We start from the raw sequence: 23,752 nt of genomic DNA, 5'->3' as shown, positions 1-23,752 counted from the left end.
GGCAGAGCGAGAAACAGCCTCCATGCAGGAAGCCTGATATGGGACTTGATCCAGGGTCTCCAGGATCACGCCCTGGGCTGAAGGCGGCGCTAAACCACTGAGCCACCTGGGCTGCCTTCCCTCTTTCTTTCAAGTAAGTAAATACAATCTTTTTTTTTTAAAAAGGTTTTATTTATTTATTCATGAGAGACGCAGAGAGAGAGAGAAAGAGAGAGAGAGTGAGAGAGAGAGAAAGGCAGAGACACAGGCAGAGGGAGAAGCAGGCTCCATGCAGGGAGCCTGATGTGGAACTTGATCCCGGGTCTCCAGGATCACGCCCTGGGCTGAAGGCAGATGCTCAACCACAGCCACCCAGGTGTCCCTAAATAAATAAAATCTTTTTTAAAAAATGAGCTGACTTTGCTTCCAGATATGATAGAGTTTAATAGGGAGTGGATTTACCCTCCAGCCTTAAACAGCTAGAACACTGGACAAAATATATAACAGTTATTGGAATGTGGAAGGCAGGTAGAACAAATCTGTGATCCCTGAGAGAAGGAAAACATATAAGGTGAGTTTTACAATTGACCCAGTATACTGCCTGGATGGACTCAGTGCAGGAAAAAGCAACTAATGCTCCAGGCTCTAAATATAAATTGGAGTTGGCAGAGGTTAATGCAGTTAGAATTTATGGGGCTAAGTAAAGAGAGGAGGGAACTGCACAAAGAGAGAGAGCTCTGGATATTTACAGAGAGATCCCCTTAAGTCTTTGGTTGGTTGAAGAGGAAACTACTGAGGCCATGAAAGGATTACCACAAACTGTACATTAAACAATTCCTGGAGCTCACATGGAACTGGGAATAGTTTGTGCTCCAGCAGCCAGAGTGGAAGGATCTCATAATTTCCAAGGCATTGGGTAGACATCTCAGAAAGGTATTTCTTTGTAAGTAGTAAGGCTAAATTAGCCCTAGACTAAATTAAAGGCTGCTCTGGTGTTGAAGGAGGCTTTGAAAAGATCAAACTGATTCTAAGTGACATGACTACACCAGAACACAATCCAAAATTAATTGAGAAAATTTAACACAATCTAGCACCAGAGGGATAAAATTTATAGTGTCAGGCATCCAATAAAAAACATTATCAGGAGGTACCTGGGTGGCTCAGTAGTTGAGTGTCTGCCTTTGGCTCAGGTGGTGATCCTGGAGACCCGGGATCAAGTCCCATGTCAGGCTTCCTACAAGGAGCCTGCTTCTCCCTCTGCCTGTGTCTCTGCCTCTCTCTCTCTCTCTGTGTGTGTCTCTCATGAATAAATAGCCAGAGCTCCCTGCTCAGTGGGGAGTGTGCTTCTCCCTCTCTCTTCCCTAGCCCACCTCCTCACTTGTGCATGCACATGTACTCTCCCTCTCAAATAAAAAGAAGTAAAGTCTTTTTTTAAAAAAAGAAGAACAAAGGTAAGATTGAGAGTAAAGTTCTTATTAGAAACTATTATTTCTGTAACTACTTATACATTTCCTATTTGTCTTTCCATTTAATAGGATATAAATAATAGTTCTTCTTAAATGTATGTATCTATGTACATATCTATTTATTAATTTTGGAGAAGGAGAGGGAATTTAAGCAGCTCCACGCTCAGTATGGAGCCTCTTATGGAGTTGGATCTCACAACTCTGAGATTATTACCTGAGCTGAAATCAAGAGTTGACTGCTTAACTGACTGAACCACCTAGGCACACCAGTTTTTCCTAAATTAAAAAAAAAAGTGTTTTCCTTTCATTTGTGATTTTTCTTATAAAATTCATCTAACTTTGAATTTTGCTAAATATTTCATAAAACCAAATATTGATGATTTCTATAGTTTTGGGGTTTTTTTTTTGAATATTTTAATTATTTTTTTTTAACAGAGAGAGCACAGGTAGGCAGTGTGGCAGGCAGAGGGAGAGCAAGAAGCAGACTCTCCACTGAGCAGGAAGCCTGATCCCGAGATCCCAGGACCTGGATCCCAGGACCCCGAGATCATGACCTGAGCTGAAGGCAGATGCTTAACCGACTGAGCCACCCAGGTGCCCCTATAGTTTTTATTTCTATAGTTTCACATTCTATTTTTTTATTTACCTTAAATTTTTTCTTTACTACTTTTATTTTTATTTTCTCCATTTCTTTTTTTTTTTTTTAAAGATTTTATGTATTCATTTGAGAGAGAGAGAGCACATAGAGGAGAGAACATGAGCAGGGGGAGGGTCAGGGAGAGGGAGAACAGGCTCCCTGCTGAGCAGGGAGCCCAGGGGTCTTGATCCAGGGACCCTGGCATTACTTCTTGAGCCAAAACAGACACTTAACCAACTGAGCCACCTAGGCACCCCTCTCCTTTTCTTTTTTCTTTTCTTTTCTTTTAAGATTTTATTTATTTATTTGACGCAGAGAGGGAGACAGAGAGAGAGAGAGAGTACATGCAGGGGGAGCAGCATAAGGAGAAGGAGAAGCAGGCTTCTCAGCAGAGAGTCTGACTCGGGACTTGATCCAGGACCTTGGATCATGACCTGAGCTAAAGGCAGATGCTTAACCAGCTGAGCCACCCAGGTGCCCCTCCATTTCTTTTTGAAAAAATTTTTAAGAAATCAGTTTAATAATTGCTTGTTTTCTAATTCTTTTTAAGATTATTTGTTTTTATTTTAAGTAAACTATGTACTCAGCATGGGGCTTGAACTTATAATGCTGAGATCAAGAGTCACATGCTCTGCTGACTGAGCCAGCCAGGTACCTGTCTGTTTCTTTTCTGAAGTCAATATAAGAATTCATGGTCATGTTTGTTTGTTTTTGGACCTGCATTCTTTTTTTTAGGTAACTATTTCAGCAGATCCTTATTGAACAACCACCTTAGGTCAGGGACTATGACAAGTACTCATTTCAATACCATATTTGTGTATACCTATATATGAAGAGAATCATGATACGCATTATATTTCTTACTGTGTTTTTGTGGTCAGAAACATGTTTTCCACCTATATTGAGATATAATTGGCAAATAATATTGTGTAAGGTGTATAATGGAATGATTTGATACACATAAGTATTTTGGAATGATTACCACAATAAGGTTAGTTAACACATCTATCATCTTACATAATTACCATTCAGGGACTCAGGAATCATGACCTGAGCCAAAGGGGGATGCTTAACTGACTAAGCCACCCAGGTGCCCCTCTCTCCTTCATTTCTAAAGGACAGCTTTGATAGGTAAAGTATTTTTGGTTGGCAGTTTTTTTCTTCTAGCACTTTGAATATATCATCCCACTTTCTCCTTGCCCTCACAGTTTCTTCTGAGAAATCCACTGATAGCCTTATGGGAGTTCCCTTTTATGTGAAGTGTTTGTTTGTTTGTTTGTTTTGTCTCCTGATGCTTCTAAAATTTTCACTTTGTCTTTGAATTTAGAATGTTTTATTATAATATGTCTTGAATAAAATATTTTTGAGTTGAAATATTTTGGGAACCTATGATCTTCATGAACTTGTATCTCCATCTCTCCTAATATCCAATAAATTCTCAGTCTTTATTTAGTTAAGTGAACTGTCTTCCCCTTTTGCCCCCTTTTCTTTTTTCTGGGACTCCAACAATGCACAGAATGTTTTCCTTAGTGCTGTTCCATAGTTCCCCTAGGCTTTCTTCATTATTTTTCATTCTTTTTTCCTTTGTTCTCCTCTGGATAATTTCTTTCTTTCTTTTTTTTAATTTTTATTTATTTTAAGTAATCTTCTACACCCAACATGGGGCTTAATTCACAACCCTGAGATCAAGAGTCACATGCTCTTCTCATTGACCCAGCCAGGTGCCCTTCCTCTATATAATTTCAAATGATGTATCTTCTACTTCACATATTCATTTTGTTTGATCCAGCATGCTGTTAATGCCTTCTATTGTGTTTTTCATTTCATTCATTGTATTCTTCACCTCTAGAATTTCTGTTTCTTTTCTGTGACTTCTATCTCTGTTAAACTTCTCATTTCTCATGTATTATTTTCCTGATTTTGTTGAATTGTCTTTCTGTGTTTTCTTATAATTCACTGAACTTCTTTAAAACAACTATTTTGAATTCTTTATTGGACAACTCATAGTTCTCCATTTCTTTGGGGTCAGTTACTAGAAAATTATTGTGTTTCTTCGCTAGTATTATGTTACCTTGATTTTTTAAAATGTTTCCTAAAGTCTTAAATTACTGCCTCCACATTTGAAGAAACAGTCACCTAAAGCCTTTACTGACTGGCTTTGGGAGAGACATACCTTTGTCAACCCCCTTAAGGATTCTGAGGCTTTCTCAGATCTTTACTATGGGTATTCCTGCTTCACTTTTCTTGTTCCCTCTGGGGAGTGGGTGGGGTTCTTAACATTGTATGCAAAGCCAGGCTGGGTGCTGACTCTTTGCTTTCCCTAGGGTGGTGCTGAATGCTTAAATTTGTTTACTTTCACCTAATCCTGCAGGGCTTGGCCAGCTTTCTGGGTGTGCTCACTGGTTCTCTGCAAAGGCTCACTCTCATTGCCCTTCAGGACACACACAGGGAGCTGGCCATGGGATGTGGGTATATGGGTGAGGCATGTAGAGCTTGTGGGTCCCTATGGGCCAGTTGGGGGATCCTCAGGTCAGGCATCCCCAGGGGCTCATACATGGGCTTCTTAATTGAATACATGACACAGTTAATAAAATCTCTGTCCTTTGATGCTCTTTAAGAATGCTGTCTGCGGGATCCCTGGGTGGCGCAGCGGTTTGGCACCTGCCTTTGGCCCAGGGCGTGATCCTGGAGACCCGGGATCGAATCCCACATCGGGCTCCCGGTGCATGGAGCCTGCTTCTCCCTCTGCCTATGTCTCTGCCTCTCTCTCTCTCTCTCTCTCTCTGATGTGACTATCATAAATACATAAAAAAAAAAAAAAAAAGAATGCTGTCTGCTAGTCTACTAGCCACTCTCTGGCTCACCCCACCCCCGCCCCCATCATGCAGTACTCCTCAGTTTTCTGAATAGGTGAGAAAGAAGTCCCCTTGGCACCATCATGGACAACTAGGGATGCTTGGCACTTACCCACTCTCACTTTTCTCTGTGGGAAAAATCATGGTCTGAGTAAGTCACTCTTGGCACTGAGATGTGCTCTCTCGGGGAGGGGTGACATGGGTAAAGTTCTAGAAACTGTTTCCTTTTACTGTCTTCGATGTGTCCCACATCAGATAATGTTTTTGCTCCATCAGTGTGCTGGAACTTTTCCATTGGGTTCCTGGGCTTCCACAAAGACACTCTTGTCCATGAGTGATTGTTAGCCAGTGTTCTTTAGGAATAAGATGATGGAAAACTCTTACTTCACCATTTTGATGACTTCACTATGTATGTTGTGGTCAGAAACTTTTGAAAGCATTATATTCAGCCTACATAGGTGCTTAACACATCAAAGAAAGAACAGACCCAAGAATTCAGAAAGCATAAATTGTGGAAATTTAGTGTTATTGTTGTTGCCAGTTGTTCTTCATAATTTAGTAGGCCCTGGGGGGCCTCTTGGTTATTTTAGAGAAGACTTAATTCAGAGGTGCTGAACCTCACTCAAACTTACATAAGCTAAAAAGAGACACAAGACTACATGTTTCACAGAACTTAAGGTCTAGAGAGAGCCTCATGAGGTACCAGACTGGATTCCGGAAAGCCACCAGAAACCAAACTGTCTCTTCCTCTTTACCTTTCTCTTTGAAGCCCCATGGTCTTTTATTTATTTTCTCACCGAGAGGGTGCTTTATTCTTTTCTTTCCTTTGCTTTTTTTTTGTCTGATCAGCCTCTCATCCTTCCTCTTAAGTATCCATATAGCCATATAGCCTGACTAGAATGGCTATTATCCAATTCCAAATTTCCATAAAAGACAATCTGATCAGCCCAGCTTGGCCAAGTGTCTATCCTTGGACCAATCAAATGTGACCAGGAGAGTGAAATCAATAGGAACATACCTGTGAGAATTACCCCCATAGGAAAGGGCAGTTCGCAGAGGAGAATCCCAAAAGAAGTCTCTTATAACCATATATCATTGATGATCATTGCAAGGACTCATCAACAAGAGAAAGATCACTACAAAATAGTTAGTAACTGCCTTATTCTGAGAAAGGATATGAAGCAGCTAATTATTAAAGAATTCTTAAAGTCTGTACAGGTGCAGACTTTAATAAGCCTGGAAAATGCATAAATAAGTATCAAAATGCTTTAACATAGAATCATTAAGAATTTCAAATGTGACTTAGTTTAAGTGGAAACTTAAACTATTTACACTATTGTTGTGAGTGGAAAGTTTTATTTGTAATGATTACGGATAAGTATGGAGATTTTTAAAAGTTTGACTGGTTTGTTTCTTTTTGCTTAAATGCAGTCTGTGTTTTAGCCAAAATTACATTAGCAAGAAAATATGATAAAACAAGAACTAGTAAATCAATTTGAATGTAATCAGCAGAGGGACCTAGTTTTAGATATTTAAAATATCTTGGTCAATTATAATGTTTTGGTTAACGAATTGTTGAAATTTCATAAGGAAATGAAACCCAGTTGTCTGGTTTTACCAGGTGTTTCTATCTATATGACTATAGCTAATTGTACCTTGTAGCATGGGTATTAAATGTTTTAAGCTACGTATCTTGTTTCACTACTAACTGAGTAGGGGAAGTAAAATGAGGAACAAATCATTACTCTGGACAGGAAGCAATAGAAAGGCAAATCAACATTGTTCTTGACTTGGTCCTTTGCATTGTTTTTATATATATTTTTACTGGAAATGCTTTATAGCAATGCTCTTTTGGATCACCATTTAGTTGATCAGTAAATAGATGTCTGATGTAGTGGAAGCCCCAGGTGGGACTGAATGTGTCTTTTCTGCTGGGGAAAGGCCCTATACCCTGAGTTAATTTGCATATGACTCAGGTGGCTAGGAAAGGGAGAGAATGCTGACTTGGGGACTAGACTTCCCTCATTTGAGGAGAGGGGCTATATTCTCCAACAGGCATGGGTGCATGTTCTTCTGTGCAATTATAATTAGAAAGTAGGAATGTTGAGGGTGGGGGATTAAGTAACAACAGGCTTCATTAAGTTGATCTGCCTGTAGTCCTGGGTGAAACGGGGCTTAGGGGTAGGCTCATCTTTGGGGATTGACAAATAACTGCAGTCTAGGCTCTTGGGTAGCCTGACGTCTTAAGTTTCTTTGTGACTGGATGTAAAAATTTGGAGAATTGGCTCTTCCTTGGGAAGAACCTCAAGAGGGTAAAAAGCTGGGCTCTTGCTAGCCTCACTTGAGTCCAGAGTTTGTCCTAAAGAGCGCAGCCCTGCAGGGATCAGCCATTTACTTTTCTCCAGAAAAAGAAACAGTTCAGGGATAGCTAGAGGGATGCTGCCAACAGACTCCAGGGAGGGAGAATGCAAGTAGTTGTAGTCAGACAGTGCAAACAATAATGTGAGAATTGGTGGCTCTTCCTTGTTGGGGTAACAGCAAGATCAGTGATGAAGACTCCAAGAATGGCTGTGCACATTAAGTGAGGTGGCAACAAGATGCTTGTACCTGCAGCTCTGCCCTCTCCCCTTTCCACAGGATCATCTTCATTCTATTTACAAACTGAACATAGTATCTCTCATCTTTAAAAAAGTCTTCACTAGATCCTTCAACCCCCTTCAGCTGTCAGACCATCTCTTTGCCTTCCTTCCCAGAAAAACATCTCAAAAGAGTTACCTACACTCTACTTTTAATTCTTCATCTCCCTTAAGACTATTATTTATCTTTTTTTTAAATTTTTATTTATTTATGATAGTCATACAGAGAGAGAGAAAGAGGCGGAGACATAGGCAGAGGGAGAAGCAGGCTCCATGCACCGGGAGCCCGACGTGGGATTCGATCCCGGGTCTCCAGGATCGCGCCCTGGGCCAAAGGCAGGCGCCAAACCGCTACGCCACCCAGGGATCCCAAGACTATTATTTATCTTTAGGATGCTTTTCGCATTAAATAACAGAAAACTCTGGGGGCACCTGGGTGGCTCAGTTGGTTGGCCATCCAGCTCTTGGTTTCGGCTCAGATGGTGATCTTGAGGATTGTGGGATTGGTCCCCACATGGGGCTCTGGTTGTCATTCTCCCTCTGCTCCTCCTGCTATGCATTCTCCCTCTTTCTCTCCTTCTCTCTCTCTCAAATAAATAAATAAATGAATAAATAAAGTCTTTTTAAAAATACAGAAAACTCTGAATCAGTTGGGGATTTATAAGTTGAAATAACAAGAACCCTACAGAGCAGGCTTCATGCATGAGTTCTAGCTCTGTTTTGTGGCAATTCTCTTGAGTCTGTTCTCTTTGGCATTGGCTTTATCCTCAGGCTGGTATCAAGATGGTTTCTACAGAACTAGGTGTCAAATGCAGAAATGACAGTAGCCAGTGGAAAAAGAGAAGCTGTCTTTTCTTTATGTTTCTTTTTAAGGAAAAAGAGACCTCTACAGAAATCCTCCAACAAATTTCCCCTCACGTTTTTGTTAGAATTAGATCACATGGCCATTCCTAAACATATCACTAGAGGAAAGTAGATTATAATAGTTGGCTTTGACCAGTCAGGATTTACACTGGAGCTGGCCATAGGATGCTGTTTGAAGGAAGAAAGGGAAAACAAATTCTGGTGAAGTATTTAACATATGAGTTTAACTTTTGTCCCCAGCACTACACTGGGATGGAACTGCACAAGGCACCAAATTCCAGTGAGCATTTCTTTGTCGTCATCTTATTCCACCTTTTAGCAACGTTTCACTACTTGTGTACACTTTAGTTTCTCCTACATCACATTCTCTTGGTTTTTCTATTCTCTCTAGTTGTTTTTTCTTGGTCTTCTGTGTACACAGGATTGTAAAACAAGACTCATTCTATTTTGTCTTCAGCTTTATCTTCTCAACACAATCAGATGATTCCAGTATTTCAAAATAAGGAATGAGACAATTAGCCAGGACTTGCAAAGGAGGTGGCAAAGAGTGGGTTTCATGTCCATTAGCTGATTTTAAAAATCTATCTTATAAAAGAGATTGAAGAGACCAAAGTGCATAGGAAATTGGAGAGAAAGTTACTTTAGAGATCTGCAATATACGTTTTCCCCCACAGTGGGGAAGCAGTGGGGATGCTTGCTCTTCTCTGCCAGTTTAGTGAAAGCGGCTTTATTGAGGAGTATTTGGAGAGTGAGGACACAGAGGACTGGAGTCTGACTGTGGCTAGCTAGCTCTTCTGATGGCATGGTAAAGAGATGATGCTGTCTTAGGGATGGCTGCTCTCCCAGAGTCTTAGTCAAATGAGCTTCAGAGCTTCCCATAGAAATCATATAGTACACACATGGGAGTTTTCCCGCCCAAGATTGCCACATGGTGAAAAACAAGCAAACAAACCCTGGAGCTATACTATTAGATTCTGGGGTGGTGAGGGGATAATTTTAAGTGACTAGCCCTAGGAGATGTATTTAGTTACAACGAGGGAACTACCATTACCAGATTTCCCAAGATGATGGAGCTCTGAAAAAGCCATAAAATAGTCCCACGAGGGGATCCCTGGGTGGCCCAGTGGTTTAGCGCCTGCCTTCAGCCCAGGGTGTGATCCTGGAGTCCCAGGATTGAGTCCCACATCAGGTTCTCTGTTTGGAACCTGTTTCTCCCTCTGCCTGTGTCTCTGACACACACACTCTCTCTCTCTCTCTCTCTCTCTGTCTTTCATGAATAAATAAATAAAATCTAAAAAAAAAAAAAAGTCCCATGAGATTGAGAATAAGCTCTAAATACCTGCCAAACCTAAGTAACTTTAGTTCATATGTCAGTTAAGATCTTTCCTGCCACATACCTTTTCTCCCTCACCGTTTTGTTTCAATCCTGAGAAAGCAGAAGCAGAGAAAGGAGACTGAAGGTTTTAGGCAAGAGAAACAAAGAGCCCCTTCTACCCTTTTCCCACCAGAGGCAGCCAGGTTGGAGCACCCTCAAACTGTGGGGTGGCGGAGAAGCTTTAACTCTTCATCAGTTTGGAAGTTATTACTTTGGACTTCTTGTAATACTTACTGAAATGAAACTGTGTTTGTATGTATATGTATGTGTGTGTCTGACCAAAGGTAACTTGATGGATTTTTATTATTGAAGAATGTCTAGAAAAGTCACAAAATTGCCTTTAATTTTATTTAAGGAGCAGGGAATAATGAGTTCCACTGAGGGGATGAGTTGAACAGGTAGTGGAGAAAGAATAAAACGGTTTTCTGATCATACCAAATGCATTGCCCTTGTTCAATGTGTCATTAAGATAGACTTTTTCTTCTTCTGTCCAACCTTTAAATGAGGTTGTGCCCAAGACCTGTCTCAGGTCCTCTCCTCATCTTTGTCTATATTTTCTTGATATGTTGTCCTTTTCCATTTTATGGCTTTGACCTACTTTATGCTGACTTGCAAATGTGTACCAAATGTGTACTTTTAGCCCAAAAACATTTTCTCTGAGTCCCAGAATCATGAATCCAATGTACTGGCAACTCCACTTATTGCTAGTCTAATAGGCATCTTAACATGCCCCAGATTTCCCTGTCTCATCTCCACCATTTGTTTTTCTCCAGTTCCCTCCCATAATAATAAAGAGCATCAGCTATCAACCCATTGCTTAACTCCTAAATCTTAAGGTCACTTGGGATTTTCCCCTTTATCCCCTATCAACCGACCCTTATCAGTTCTACCTGAAGAGTATATCCCTAGTCCATCCTCTTCTTTCCATCTCTACTGTCATCCCCTCCTCCCAGTTACCATCAGCTTCTCCTGGACTACTCCAAGCCCTCCTTCCTGGTCTCTCTTCTTCCACCCTATCCCTGTTTATTCTGTTTTCTACATCACCAGAGTGAATTTTAGACATTTAAATCCAAGCATATCACTGCTCTGCTTGAATGTTCTATTTTTTTCCTAGTTCATAAAAATAAAATTCAAACTCTGAATTTTGGCCTACAGAAGCCATTATGATCTAGTCTTTGTCTTCCTTTTTTAAGTTCATATTGACCCCCCAACCTCCAGGATTCCTGGGTGGCTCAGTGGTTTAGTGCCTGCCTTTGGCCCAGGGCATGATCCTGGAGTCCCGGGATTGAGTCCTGCATCAGGCTCCCTGCATGGAGCCTGCTTCTCCCTCTGCCTGTGTCTCTGCCTCTGTGTGTATGTGTGTGTGTGTGTGTGTGTGTGTGTGTGTCATGAGTAAATAAATAACATCTTTAAAAAAAAAACCATATTGACCAACTCCTCTTTGTTCACTGAGGTGCAGTCACTCTCTTCCTTGAATGGCCCAGTCTTTTGCTTACCTCAGAGACTTTGTACTTCCTTTCCTTCTGCCTAGAATGTTATTTTACTGATTCTAATAAGGCTGGATCCCTCTCAACTTTCATGTCTCTGCTCCAATATCACCTCTTGGGGAAGTCTTTTCCTGAGCACCCTCTCTAAAGTAGCTCCTTCTAAGTCTTCTATTAACCTCTGTCTAATCACCTTATTTCTTGTATCCATGGCATTTATCACAAATATAAATTATTTTGTCTTTTTACTTCTTATCTTTTTTTATAAAGATTTTATTTATGTATTCTGGAGAGACACACAGAGAGAGGCAGAGACACCGGCAGAGGGAGAAGCAGGCTCCATTCAGGGAGCCTGATGTGGGACTCAATCTCAGGACTCCAGGATTATGCCCTGAGTCAAAGGCAGATGCTCAACTGCTGAGCCACCCAGGCATCCCTACTTATTTTATTTCCTATTTCTTTTACCAAAGTGGAAATTTCATGAAAACCAATACCTTTCCATTTTGTTCACACCAGTATTTTTGGCACCTAGAACAGTGCATGGCAGGTAGTAGGTGCTCAATAAATATTCAGTGAATAAATGAATGAAAAGGGAAACATCCATCAATGAGTAGGTGTCCTCTGAAGGAATCAGGTGGACCTGAGTTAGAAGAGCCCAGAGTGAAATTACAGGGGCCCTAAAGTTTGTTCAGAAGAGAAGATGTTGCTTCCAGGTGGGGTTTTGTCCAGCTGACTGGGCTGTTCCCCCACTCCACTGTTTTACCTGGGAAGAGGGATATAGTATCCTCATGGTCTGGAGAAGATAGATGTTACCAGTAATTAGTTTTCTCTTTTCTGGAGCCAGAAGATGATAGAGAAGGAAACTTACTTAAGGCTTGGGCAGCTTCTCCTCAACAAAATCCTATTAGAATGGCAAAAAAGGGCAACACTTTAAGCATTCCAGTCTGTAATGGCCAGACTGAGTAACAAATCCTTCAGTACAGAGAGCCCAGGTAAAGACTTGCCTCCTCAGGAACAGAGTACTTACCTCAACTGGAGCCTTCAAGAGCTTCTACAGCAGAAAACTTATTTAGTGTACACCCAACTAATAGAGGGTCCAAGGTGACTTGGATAAGGTGCTATGAGTCATAGAAGTGATGAGAAATTCTGGGATACCATCCTATGTTCATAACTTTCTTTTTTCTTTAAGATTTTATTTATTTATTCATGAGACACACACAGAGGCAGAGACACAGGCAGAGGGAGAAGCAGGCTCCATGCAGGGAGCCCGACGCAGGACTCGATCCCAGGTCTCCAGGATCACACCCCAGGCTGAAGGTGGCACTAAACCGTTGGGCCACCGGGGCTGCCCCTGTGTTCATAACTTTCATCTCCTCCTCCATATCCAAATTCAAATCGCAAATAACAGATGGCTAAATATTTATCAATATGGTATGATGGAAAACACATGAGCATGTGGTCAGACATCTGATTTGAATTCTCTCTGTCACTTACTGGCTTGATGATTTTGGGCAAATCATTTAAACTTTCTGAATCTTAATTTCTCCATTTAAGGAATAATTTTTGCTAAGTTGTTCAAGATTAAAGGTCTGATACATGGAAAGGGCCTGACAAATGATGATATCATTATGGTGGGAGATCTTTTGCTTATATCTCAATGTGCTAAAATACTTCATAGGCATAATAAAATGCAAAGCCTGTCTTATCTTTCTCCTCCCGTCTCTATACCTTGGAGGATCTGAGCCTTTTAGAGAAGCTGAATGTTGTAAAGCAAGAAGTTGATTTCAAGTGAATTTGAGTCAAGATTGACATCCAACATATCATAAGTGCATATTAAGACATGGAGGCACCTGTAATCCATGCTGGAAACAAAAGGCAATCTAATTCCAAGGGATAGGAGGATCAGGAAGTAGCAGGGTTATAAAGTGGCAGGTTGAATCATAATTTAAGAGATGAAATCTAAATAGAGGTATGACAATCTAGGCTCGTTCAATTTCTCAGTAGACAAATGGGAAACCACTTGTTTTCTAATCAAAAGGCCATGAGACTCTGTTAATTACTCCACATGTCATTTAGTTTCTTCAAGGCCTGTGTTTTCTAGCCCTTTACCAATGACATCTTACATATCCCCTCGAGCACTGGGTAATCGTTTGCCAGTTGAGACAATTGTACATAAATGTATGTGGGGGTAGCAGTCATGTTTTGTCATAAGGATGAAAAAGCCAAAAGAGCCAGTCTGAGAAAAATAGTAAATCAGATGTTAAGAGAATGTTTCCTGGTTCATTCCCTGCCCTGGGACAGCCTAAGTAAGAATGTTCTGGTGATGGGGTCAAAGTGATCTCTGTGTATCTATAACAGTTTCCTTTTTCATACCTGTGTCAGTTTGAGTTGGGTTTTGTTACTTGTGACAGGAAGAGTATTTTTTTTCCATTTAAATAGCATTGTTTTATTTGTCCCATGTGAGTACCACTTTTATAACCATTGTTATTACTACTAGTGGGTATTTTTTTTTAGATTTTATTTATTCATGAGAGACACAGAAAGAGAGAGGCAGAGCTACAGTCAGAGGGGAAGCTCCCTGCATGGAGCCTGACGTGGAACTCAATCCTGGGACTCCGGGATCATGCCCTGAGCCAAAGGCAGATGCTCAACTGCTGGACCACCCAGGTGTCCCTATTATAAGTGTTTTTAAACACTTCTTGAAATGTGTTACAGAAGAGCTATCACATCCATTCTCTGAAAGAACACTCTTCTCAAAGTATCTTGTACAGAACAGGCAAGAGTCCTGAGTAATACATGACACAATGCTTGGTACATAGCAGCAGCTCTCTGACAAAAATGATCATTATTATTATTACTGTTGCTGTTGATACCACTCCTTGAGGATCATACTCAGCCTTATTGGGGGGCATTTCTGAAACTCAAATGTCAGTGCAGTCCTCAGAGATATTTGGGGAGGGTAGTAAATCCAGGCCTTAAATGAAATCTTTGTAACTGGTTCTATCTACAGAATACATCTGTTCCTAAGTCTCTCTTTCCATTCATCCATCTGTCCATCCATCCATCCATCCATCCATCCATCCATCCATCCAGGGTGGCACAAAGTAAGGAAATAGTTTCCTGTCAGTCAAATCATCTAACAAGAAACAGGGATTCTTCAATCTTCCTAAGGAGCCCCCATTAAAAGAAGCCACTTGGGAGTGAGAGAATGGATCTCATGGTGTTTGCATGAAGGAAGACTTCTCAGCTCCTTTCAGTTAGAGTTCTCTTGTCTTCGGACAGTGCTTAAACGAACCATTCCTGTCTGTCGGCTTCTAACAGCAGCTACAGGCCTGAGCTGATCCATGTCCTGCCTGACCTCACATCAGCTTTCTGGCCACCTCTGCATTTTGCCTGACTTTAATTACCCTGTAACAGCTGCTGCCTCCTTCCCTGGTGCTGCCCCATACCCGGCCTTGCTTCCAGCTGGCTTCATGAGAACAGGCATCCAAGAAGCTGGAAGAAAATTTCCCCATGTCTCTGTAGAGGGGTGTTTAGCCTGACCTCTTTGAGTTGCGGAGTCTCTCTTCTGTTATCCGTGCTATTAGCAGTGGCATTTTCTGCTATTGAGTCCACCATTGCCAGAGATAGTTGGAAAAGCAGTGCAGATCACATAAAGAATGTGTCCTTGGATATGGATCACTTTCATCAGGCAAGGAACCAAAATACTACTCATTCTGTCTCTTGAGAGTCACAGTCATGAAAGCACAAACTACATGGAGAAGCTAAGCAGCTATATTAATATGCCAGAAAATGCCCCAGCAAAAACATTAGGGTAGGAAGTGGTCCTGGGACAGTGCTCAGTCTACAGGGGTGAGGCCTTTTCTCGGGACTCTGTCAGCAGTCTTGGGGTGCGGTACTGCTAGGAGTTTTAAGGGAGTAGGACAAGGGTACCAGGGAGGAGCAGCTGCTCCTGGGCCTGAGACTGTGGATTTCTGATGGCCTGATGCCATTCTCAAGACTGGAGATAGTTCTACTATAGGAGAGGGGCCAGGACACAAGTGTCATAGGCAGATCAGATGGGGGAGAGCTGTTTGCTTGAAGCAGCTTGAGCCCATGTGGCCAGGTTGGACAATCAGAATCATCTTCCAAACAAGTAGCATAATCAGAATGGAAGAAAGCATGAGAACTGGTTCAAGTTTGTGAAGGAGTATCCTTTCCCTGCAGGGTCTGTATGATTCTGGGGATGGGTATGAGGGCTTAAAGTAGCTGTTCACGATGCAAATGGAATGCAGAGCCTGGAACCTGGTAGAAGGGAAATCCTGCAAGTTCCTAGGGCTATAGAAGTGTGGTGGTATTGATGAGATTCCTCATATGGTTGGCCATCCTGATGGTAAAACTTTGTCTTATATGGATTTGTAAAATTTTGTCAACTTCCTTTGTCCATAATGTGGACTGTTCTCACAGGAAAGGCACCTATGAAATTCACAAGCCTAAAACCTCCCCTCTTTTAGGTGTTCTTTCTCAGATGTAAGATGAAGGCTTTGGTGTCCCCCTAATGCTGAGTTCTGGTTTGTCACAGGATATAGCCTTGCTAGCTTATAGGCAATGTCTGTTCTCCTATTAACATCAGTTGGCTTCTGCAACCTGATAATTCACAGCTTAGGTGCAAGTATTTGGTTAAATGTCTTCCATTTTTTCTCTGCAACTGCTCCACCATGTCTTTCTGAAATATTTTTTGTTATGTCATCTCATCATTTTGTCCTCCACTAGTAGAAAAGGAAGCCTCTAAAGGCTTAAATTTTTTTTAAACTTGATACTTAAAAAAATAGAGGCAAGTCAGAGAGAGCTGTGATAAACTTGAGAAAGACTGTATTACACATATTTTGAGGAATACTTAACTATTAGTTAAATCTGAAAAATATTAATATAATGAAAATAAAGGGTCTAGTAGTAGAGGTCTCATTTGAGTCTCCACTTTACAGACCGACCCCTGAAGTCATTTAGTGTCTTGGGGCCTCATGCATCAAAGAGAGAGAACAACCAGAGCAGTGCTTCTCAAATGGTGGCATGCAGGTAGAGTTTTGGGATCTTATTGAAATACAGATGCTGACTCAGTAGGTCTGAGTGATGCTGCTCTGCCATTCAGAGTTGAATAGCTAGGGCTTAGAAGACCTCTACGGAGTTCTCAATCCTGGCTCTACCTCAGAATCTTCTTGGTAGTTTAAAAAGGACTCACAGAAACTACAGGTCCAGGCCCTACTTCCAATGATATAATTAGTCTGGGATGGGCCAAAGCACAAGTCTTTTTAAAAAAGCTTTTGAGGTAATTCTAATATGCTGTTAGGGTTTGGTATTAAGATGATGAGCTGTAGGAGTCTATGAAAATGTATATACACAAACATGTACATAGATGGATATATATGTACATATATACAGATATATACATGTGTATGACTATACACTTACACAGGGTAAGAGAGTGTTCCTTTTCATTTTTTCAAAGAATGTAGAAAATTACAATCTGTTCCCTTTCTGCTTTTGATATGTGAGTAGGAATGACAGAGAAGGATCAAAGGAAAAAGTAAAATGACTGTTAGACAAAGTAGCCACAAAAGTAAACAAGGCCTGTCCTTTGCCTTGAGTAACCCGTCGAACATCCAGGCGGGGTGTGAGCCACTGTATGGCAGTGTTGCTTAGAAAGGCTGCCTAACACAGAGCTTGTCAACCAAATAGGCCTGTCAGATTTTGGACCATGGCCTGACCAAGATTTTTCATGAAAACTCTGTCTTTTAAGTCTTAAGTAGCTAGCTCAATAAACCAGTAGGACTAAACCACCTGCCCTATTCTGATTTGGGAACCTTATTCTAAGCTTGGAAAATTTGAATGCATTGACCATAGACCAAACACCTGCAATAAAAGGGAGGAACAAAAGGTTTCCATTGTTTATTCAAGCTGAAGAAAGAGGTTCAAGTACCTGATTTCCATTGCATCATTCATTAGAAAAGCAAAAGCAAAGAGAAATGGCTCTTTGAAATCACAGCAGTCTTCAAGGATGGTGAATATTGTTGAAAAAAACAAAACAAAACCTGTAAGTTAAGGCCTCTGTTGAGAGAGTAAATGGCCTGTTTGTTCAGTTGAACAACTTGAAGGGTTGACTGGAAGTGGGTCTAGGATAACTTGGGAAGCAGGGGCTAAATGGCTCACCTCAAATTGTGTGGAAAATCCGGACCTACGATGTGGTGGTGACAGAAAAGGGGGAGAGTTGCAGAGGGGAGAGGCATGAGCAAGGCCAGGTTGTCCTAGGCTAGGTATGGGGTATTAAGATGTGCCCAGTGCTGAGTGTCCAAGAGACCTTTGAGAACAGGTTGTCTATATGAGTGTCAGCTGATATACGGCAACTCTGTAGTGTCTCCCTCCAGCAGCCTTGTGTTTACATCTTGGGGTCCCAGGTGAAAGTACTGGTCCTAAGTGAACAAGCCCAGGGGAGGGGGGCGCAGCATGGATGGCCAGGGACGCTGGGAATCAGAGCTGAAGGAGCTGTGAGCCCTGTCCTCCTCCATTCGCAGAAATCTCAGGAGAGTGTGGACATTCCATAGGACCCAGGATTGGGATTTGAACCTGTCCTATCTAGATCTCAAAGGGGCATGGCTACCCCAGCTGCCATTAGGGCCACGTTTCAAGTGAGGTTTATTGAATGATGTGATAGAAAAAATGACTAAGTTTGTGTGTTTTCCTTATGTCTGTGCTTTGAACTGTTATTTTAAAGTTTATTTGGAAGCAGCTGAACTTAAAGGGTACAGGGAGTGGGTTATTTTAATATAATATATGGCTAGGATGAGAGGATTTCTTGACTTGCTGCTTGAGAAAAATGACTTATTGAGAGTATAAACTCTGAAAGACTCAAAAACTATACTGCACTTCTTCAGTGATATGACTTTGGCAAGTTGTGGGAACACTGACCTTGATATTTGTCCAGGGAGGTGCAAGGCTTTAGTCCCAAACCACATGGCTGGAGACTGTGCTCATTTTCCATTTCTGAATTGCTCAGAGCTCAGTGAAGTCACAGGTTTTGAAGCGTTGCAGTTATTTGGCAGAAATAAGTTGCATTCTTGGAAAAAGTTTAATGACTATTAAACTTGAATCCTATTTCAAGTTCCTGTGGCTGCTGCTGGGTTTTACAAAAGGATTTCCATATAGTTCAGAAATTTCACAGAAAAACTATTCCTTAGTTATAAGGATAATTTAAAACACATGGAATATAAATGCACTAATGCATTTTGCACCCAGTGCATAGACCAGGGAGTTGGTAGCAGGGCTTTAGTCTGGAAATTTCACTTTGGGATTGAAATCCTGGCTGGAAAAAAAAAAAAAGAAAGAAAAAAATCCTGGCTGAGTTCCTCTTACCCAACTGTGCATCCCTGAGTGAGGCTACATCTGCTGGGGAGGAAGGGATGCCTTTTTCTAATGCACCTGCCTAGAGGGGGCGCCTTTCCCTAATTCACACAAGGTTGCCTTATAAGCAGGCAATTGAGAGACCTTAGCAAATGATGCTGCAGGACACCATTGTTTCCCTTTGGCTATTCTGAGATGGCAGTCAGCGTGGGATATGCCTCCAGGTGCCCATGTTGAATGCAGATGTGCCTCAGAATGGATCCTTTTGGACTGATCAGTTCTCACTTGCCTTGGGAAAATTAAAATATTTTAACACACTTGTTAAACTCTAGACAGCAAGCCTCCAGATGCTTCTGAATTAACTTGGGCTAGCCTTATCAATGTATTATATTTTCAAGAGCTTAAAGATAAAAATGTATTATGCCCATGTGGCATTCTCAGACTCTTTCGAGTTTTCGAGGTGAGTAGTGGACAACAGACTATAAGCTCTATGAGGACATGGGCCTGGTTCTGTCATGTTTAATGCTGCATATCCTGCTTTTAGCACAGTGCTTGCTGTTGAGTATGCACTGGATAAATATATTTGAATTAAAGGATGTATGAATGGTGCCCGCGGATGTGGACCAGAGCAAAGGAGAAAAGACAGATTTCATGTAGTGGCTGATCGAAGGCAAAACCATATTTATTTGGGGACACATCTAAAACAAGTCCTTCTTTAAAATATGTTTTCAGGGAGCTGGGTTTTGTGTTAGTAGAAGAACTAAGAGTCAATAAGATTTTATAAAATTACATGCTTATTTGTATTTAACTCTAAACATTCAGGTGTTTTTATTGATGATATAGCTGCCTGAGAAATGTATGTAGGGCATTCACTATTTTATTTATCAGATTTTACTGAATATCTACTGTGCCTAGGGAGATAGAGATATATGAGACATAGTTTCTGTCCTCCACCAGCATGTGTAGTACAGAAATGGTCCCTGGAACAAATATTTCTAATAACGGTAACAAGTGCCACGGCAGAAATGGCCAAGGTTCTATGTGAGCACATTTGGGACACATCTAAACCAGCTTGAGTAGGATAAAGGAAGGCTTCCTGGAGGAAGTGGCCTTTTTGAATCCCTCTCAATATATATGATTCCTTTGGATTAGGTGGGCTGTGGCTTTTCTGTTTTCTCAGTCTTCAACGGTGTTGTCCTGCTTGAGGTTTTGTCCTAGACTTGGCTACCCCTCCTTCCATGGAAAGCAGCTCCCACCTGAGAGAAGCTTATACCTGAAGAAACTTCACCATTTCCTCCCCTGCAGCTGCGACATAACCCTTGTGGAGGAGATCAGAATTACACTTAGTATCTTCCAACACAGGCCAAAATTTGTTGAAAAGAACCTTGTATATATGGATTTCTGAATGAAAAATAACCGCTGTTTAAATGTTTTAGCTATATAACGTTTTCTGATTCTAAACTGGCTACATTCTCAGATTAAGAAATCTTATTTGATGTTGCAAAGTTTAGGATTTTCTTTTCAGGAATAAAAATGCAAATAACTTGTGTTCCATTCCTTAGAGCTGAGTTTTGTGAAGAACAGTAGGACAGGATGACATTACAAAAAATGGACCCTCTATCCTTGTAGGTGATAAATAAAGAGCAAAAATTTGACTTGGGTTTGAAAGTTTCTATCAATTGAATAAGAATGGTCTCATTTTAAACAGATTTCATAGTATGTATATAATTATCTGTTGGTTGCATCCACATCCTGTTCTCACTTAGGATGCATTTTGGTGGGGGAAAAATTTTAATTCATTGGTTATTAAAACGAGACTAATAATAATCTAGACAGCAGGTGGTACTCAAGACACTTATCGGTTGGTTCAGACAGCTTTACTGCTTGGGGAGGCAGTACTGTGGTCAACAGTTGAAATGGAAAAAGAAGTTGTGATGGTTTGCCGTTACACACAGATCATCTCCAACTGGATGACCCTTGTATACTTTAAACTCAATCCTAAACCTAAACCTAAGCCCATCAGCTTCTGCCTTAAACCTGCTCTGCCTTTGCACTCTCTGTCTTGGTAAAGGATATCACCAGGCATCCAGTTGCCCAAAGTAGAAATCTGGGCATTTTCCTTTCTCTCTTTTTTCTCTTGCTCTTCACTCCTTACTTCTAGTCACCTACTAAGAGCCTGTTGGCTCTATCTTTTATTTTTTTAATTTTTATTTATTTTTTGTTGTCCAAGGTTTATTGAAGATTTTATAGCACAACAGAAAGATTCAAAGGCTCCATGTGGTGTTTGAAATTCATCTCAACTTTAGGCTGAGTGACATGCAGGTTCGACAGACTGCCAGAGGCCAAGAATTTCAGCATTTCCTTAGTGTCAGGATCTACTTTGGTGATCTCCTGATCCAGGGAAGAGACCTTAGGAGCACAATTATCTCTGCTTTCTCTCTCCTCCTCCTGCAGCTTGATGGAGCTACCTCTCACCGAGCCTGACTGAATTTGCTTCATCAGATGTGAGACATAGCCTGTTATCTTGTTGCAGAGCTTCTTGGTGGGAATAATGACAATCTTCTCATGCACACACATTTTGGTGTGGAAGTCATTGCCCAGGCATGAGTAGTACTTCTCAATGATGACCCAGGCTGCCTTCTTCATGATTTTGCCTTCTTCATGGGCGAATGTGGCCCATGTTGGTAGTTCTAATAAAAGATGGCTCTACCTTTTAAATGCTACTTGAATCCATTTTCCTGCATCCTTAGGAACACTGCTCTCAGATCTCCATCATTTCTCACCTGGCTTGCTGGCAGATAGCAGCTTTCTGATTTCTCCCCCTCCCTCCTTACCTCACTCCAAGCCATTTTCCACATGGCGTCCAAGCTGATCTTCATAAAGTTTACATGTAATACTCCCTCACTTGTTAAAACCCTACCGTGGTCCTACACTGCCTCCAGTTAATGTCCAGGGTCCTCTGGCTCACATAGCCCTCCAGGAATAAGGTCCTGGGGGTCTTTCCAGCTTTGTCTTTTGCCCACCCTGATTTCCATGCCAGAGTTAGTGTCCTTCTGAATATTCCTTACACCCTTTTGCCTCTATGGGTTTTTCTTGTGTTTTCGCTTATGTTTGAAATGCTTAACCAATCTTCAGATTTCAACTTAAATGTGACTTTCTCCATGAAAGCTTTTTCTGACTTCCTCAAGTCTACATCAGGTTTCACTGTTATAGGTTTCTATGCTGGATGTCATTGATCATAGGCCTGATTGTGTGCTGTCATTGTAGTTGATGAGACACTTCAAGGTGGGGCTGTGTCTCAGTGTTGTATCTCTAGGAATTACCCTGTGGCTGGTGCTCAATAAACATTTGTCTGTAGTTTGTGGGAGTCCAAAAATGGTTGAATGCCCTCAGAACAATTTGATAGCAAATATAATAAAAACATTTTTAAAGGAATTTTATTCCCAACCCTATCTCTATTCTTTACAGTTCTGTCCTCCAAATACTGTGAAGTTTTGACAAGTACATGGAATAGGATAGCCTGGTATGGTAGTAAAAGCCCCAGGCTTGGCCAATTTTAAATTTTTTTATTTTAAAATTTTTATTTATTTATTTATTTATTATTATCCTTTTTAGGATTATATTTATGTATTTGTATTATTATTTATGTATTTATTGTATTTATCTATTAGAAAAAGAGAGAGAGGCAGCACAGATGAGAGAGGCAGAGGGATAGAGTGAGAGAATCCCAAGTGGGCTCCGCCCTGAGTATAGAGCCTGACATGAACCCTGAGCTCATGACCTGAGCCAAAACCAAGAGATGGATGCTTAACCGAGGGCCCCACCTTCCAGGTACCACTTGGCCAAATTTTTTTTTTTAAATTTTTATTTGTGATAGTCACACAGAGAGAGAGAGAGGCAGAGACATAGGCAGAGGGAGAAGCAGGCTCCATGCACCGGGAGCCCGACGTGGGATTCAATCCCGGGTCTCCAGGATTGCGCCCTGGGCCAAAGGCAGGCGCTAAACCACTGCGCCACCCAGGGATCCCCTTGGCCAACTTTTTTTTGAAGCTCTTAGTAAGTGCCAGGCCATATATGTGTTATGCACATTACAGTATTATTTCATCTAATGCTCATAACAGCTCTATTGGATAGATATTTGGCAAATAAGGAAATTGAGGCTCAGAGAATCAGACCTCAGTTCATTTTTTTTTAATTTTTATTTTTTTAGTTTTTTTTTAATAAATTAATTTTTTATCGGTGTTCAATTTACCAACATACAGAATAACACCCAGTGCTCATCCCGTCAAGTGTCCCCCTCAGTGCCCGTCACCCACTCACCCCCACCCCACGCCCTCCTCCCCTTCCACCACCCCTAGCTCGTTTCCCAGAGTTAGGAGTCTTTATGTTCTGTCTCCCTTTCTGATATTTCCCACACATTTCTTCTCCCTTCCCTTATATTCGCTTTCACTATTATTTATATTCCCCAAATGAATGAGAACATACACTGTTTGTCCTTCTCCGATTGACTTACTTCACTCAGCATAATATCCCTCCAGTTCCATCCATGTTGAAGCAAATGGTGGGTATTGTCTCAGCAAATGGCTGAGTATTATTCCATTGTATACATACACCACATCTTCTTTATCCATTCATCTTTCGATGGACACCGAGGCTCCTTCCACAGTTTGGCTATTTTGGACATTGCTGCTATAAACATCGGGTGCAGGTGTCCCGGCGTTTCATTGCATCTGAATCTTTGGGGTAAATCCCCAACAGTGCAATTGCTGGGTCATAGGGCAGGTCTATTTTTAACTCTTTGAGGAACCTCCACACAGTTTTCCAGAGTGGCTGCACCAGTTCACATTCCCACCAACAGTGTAAGAGGGTTCCCTTTCTCAGCATCCTCTCCAACATTTGTTGTTTCCTGCCTTGTTAATTTTCCTCATTCTCACTGGTGTGAGGTGGTATCTCATTGTGGTTTTGATTTGTATTTCCCTGATGGCAAGTGATGCAGAGCATTTTCTCATGTGCATGTTGGCCATGTCTATGTCATCCTCTGTGAGATTTCTCTTCATGTCTTTTGCCCATTTCATGATTGGA

At 41.2% G+C, this 23,752-nt stretch overlaps 1 protein-coding gene across 1 annotated transcript in view; it reads left to right on the top strand.

Moving 5' to 3' along the window:
• The first annotated feature begins 1,884 nt into the window (after positions 1-1,884).
• Positions 1,885-23,752, top strand: part of KLHL6 (kelch like family member 6) — a 104,661-nt gene continuing 82,793 nt past the window's right edge. Inside the window, exon 1 of the mRNA XM_072807562.1 lies at positions 1,885-2,039. The gene's annotated coding sequence lies outside the window, so the exon portion shown is untranslated. The remainder of the gene's footprint in view (positions 2,040-23,752) is intronic.

Source organism: Canis lupus, chromosome 31, assembly GCF_048164855.1.
Source record: "Canis lupus baileyi chromosome 31, mCanLup2.hap1, whole genome shotgun sequence".
Lineage (NCBI taxonomy): Eukaryota > Metazoa > Chordata > Mammalia > Carnivora > Canidae > Canis > Canis lupus.
Note: the sequence above shows the minus strand (reverse complement) of the source record. Positions and strands in the feature narration are given on the sequence as shown.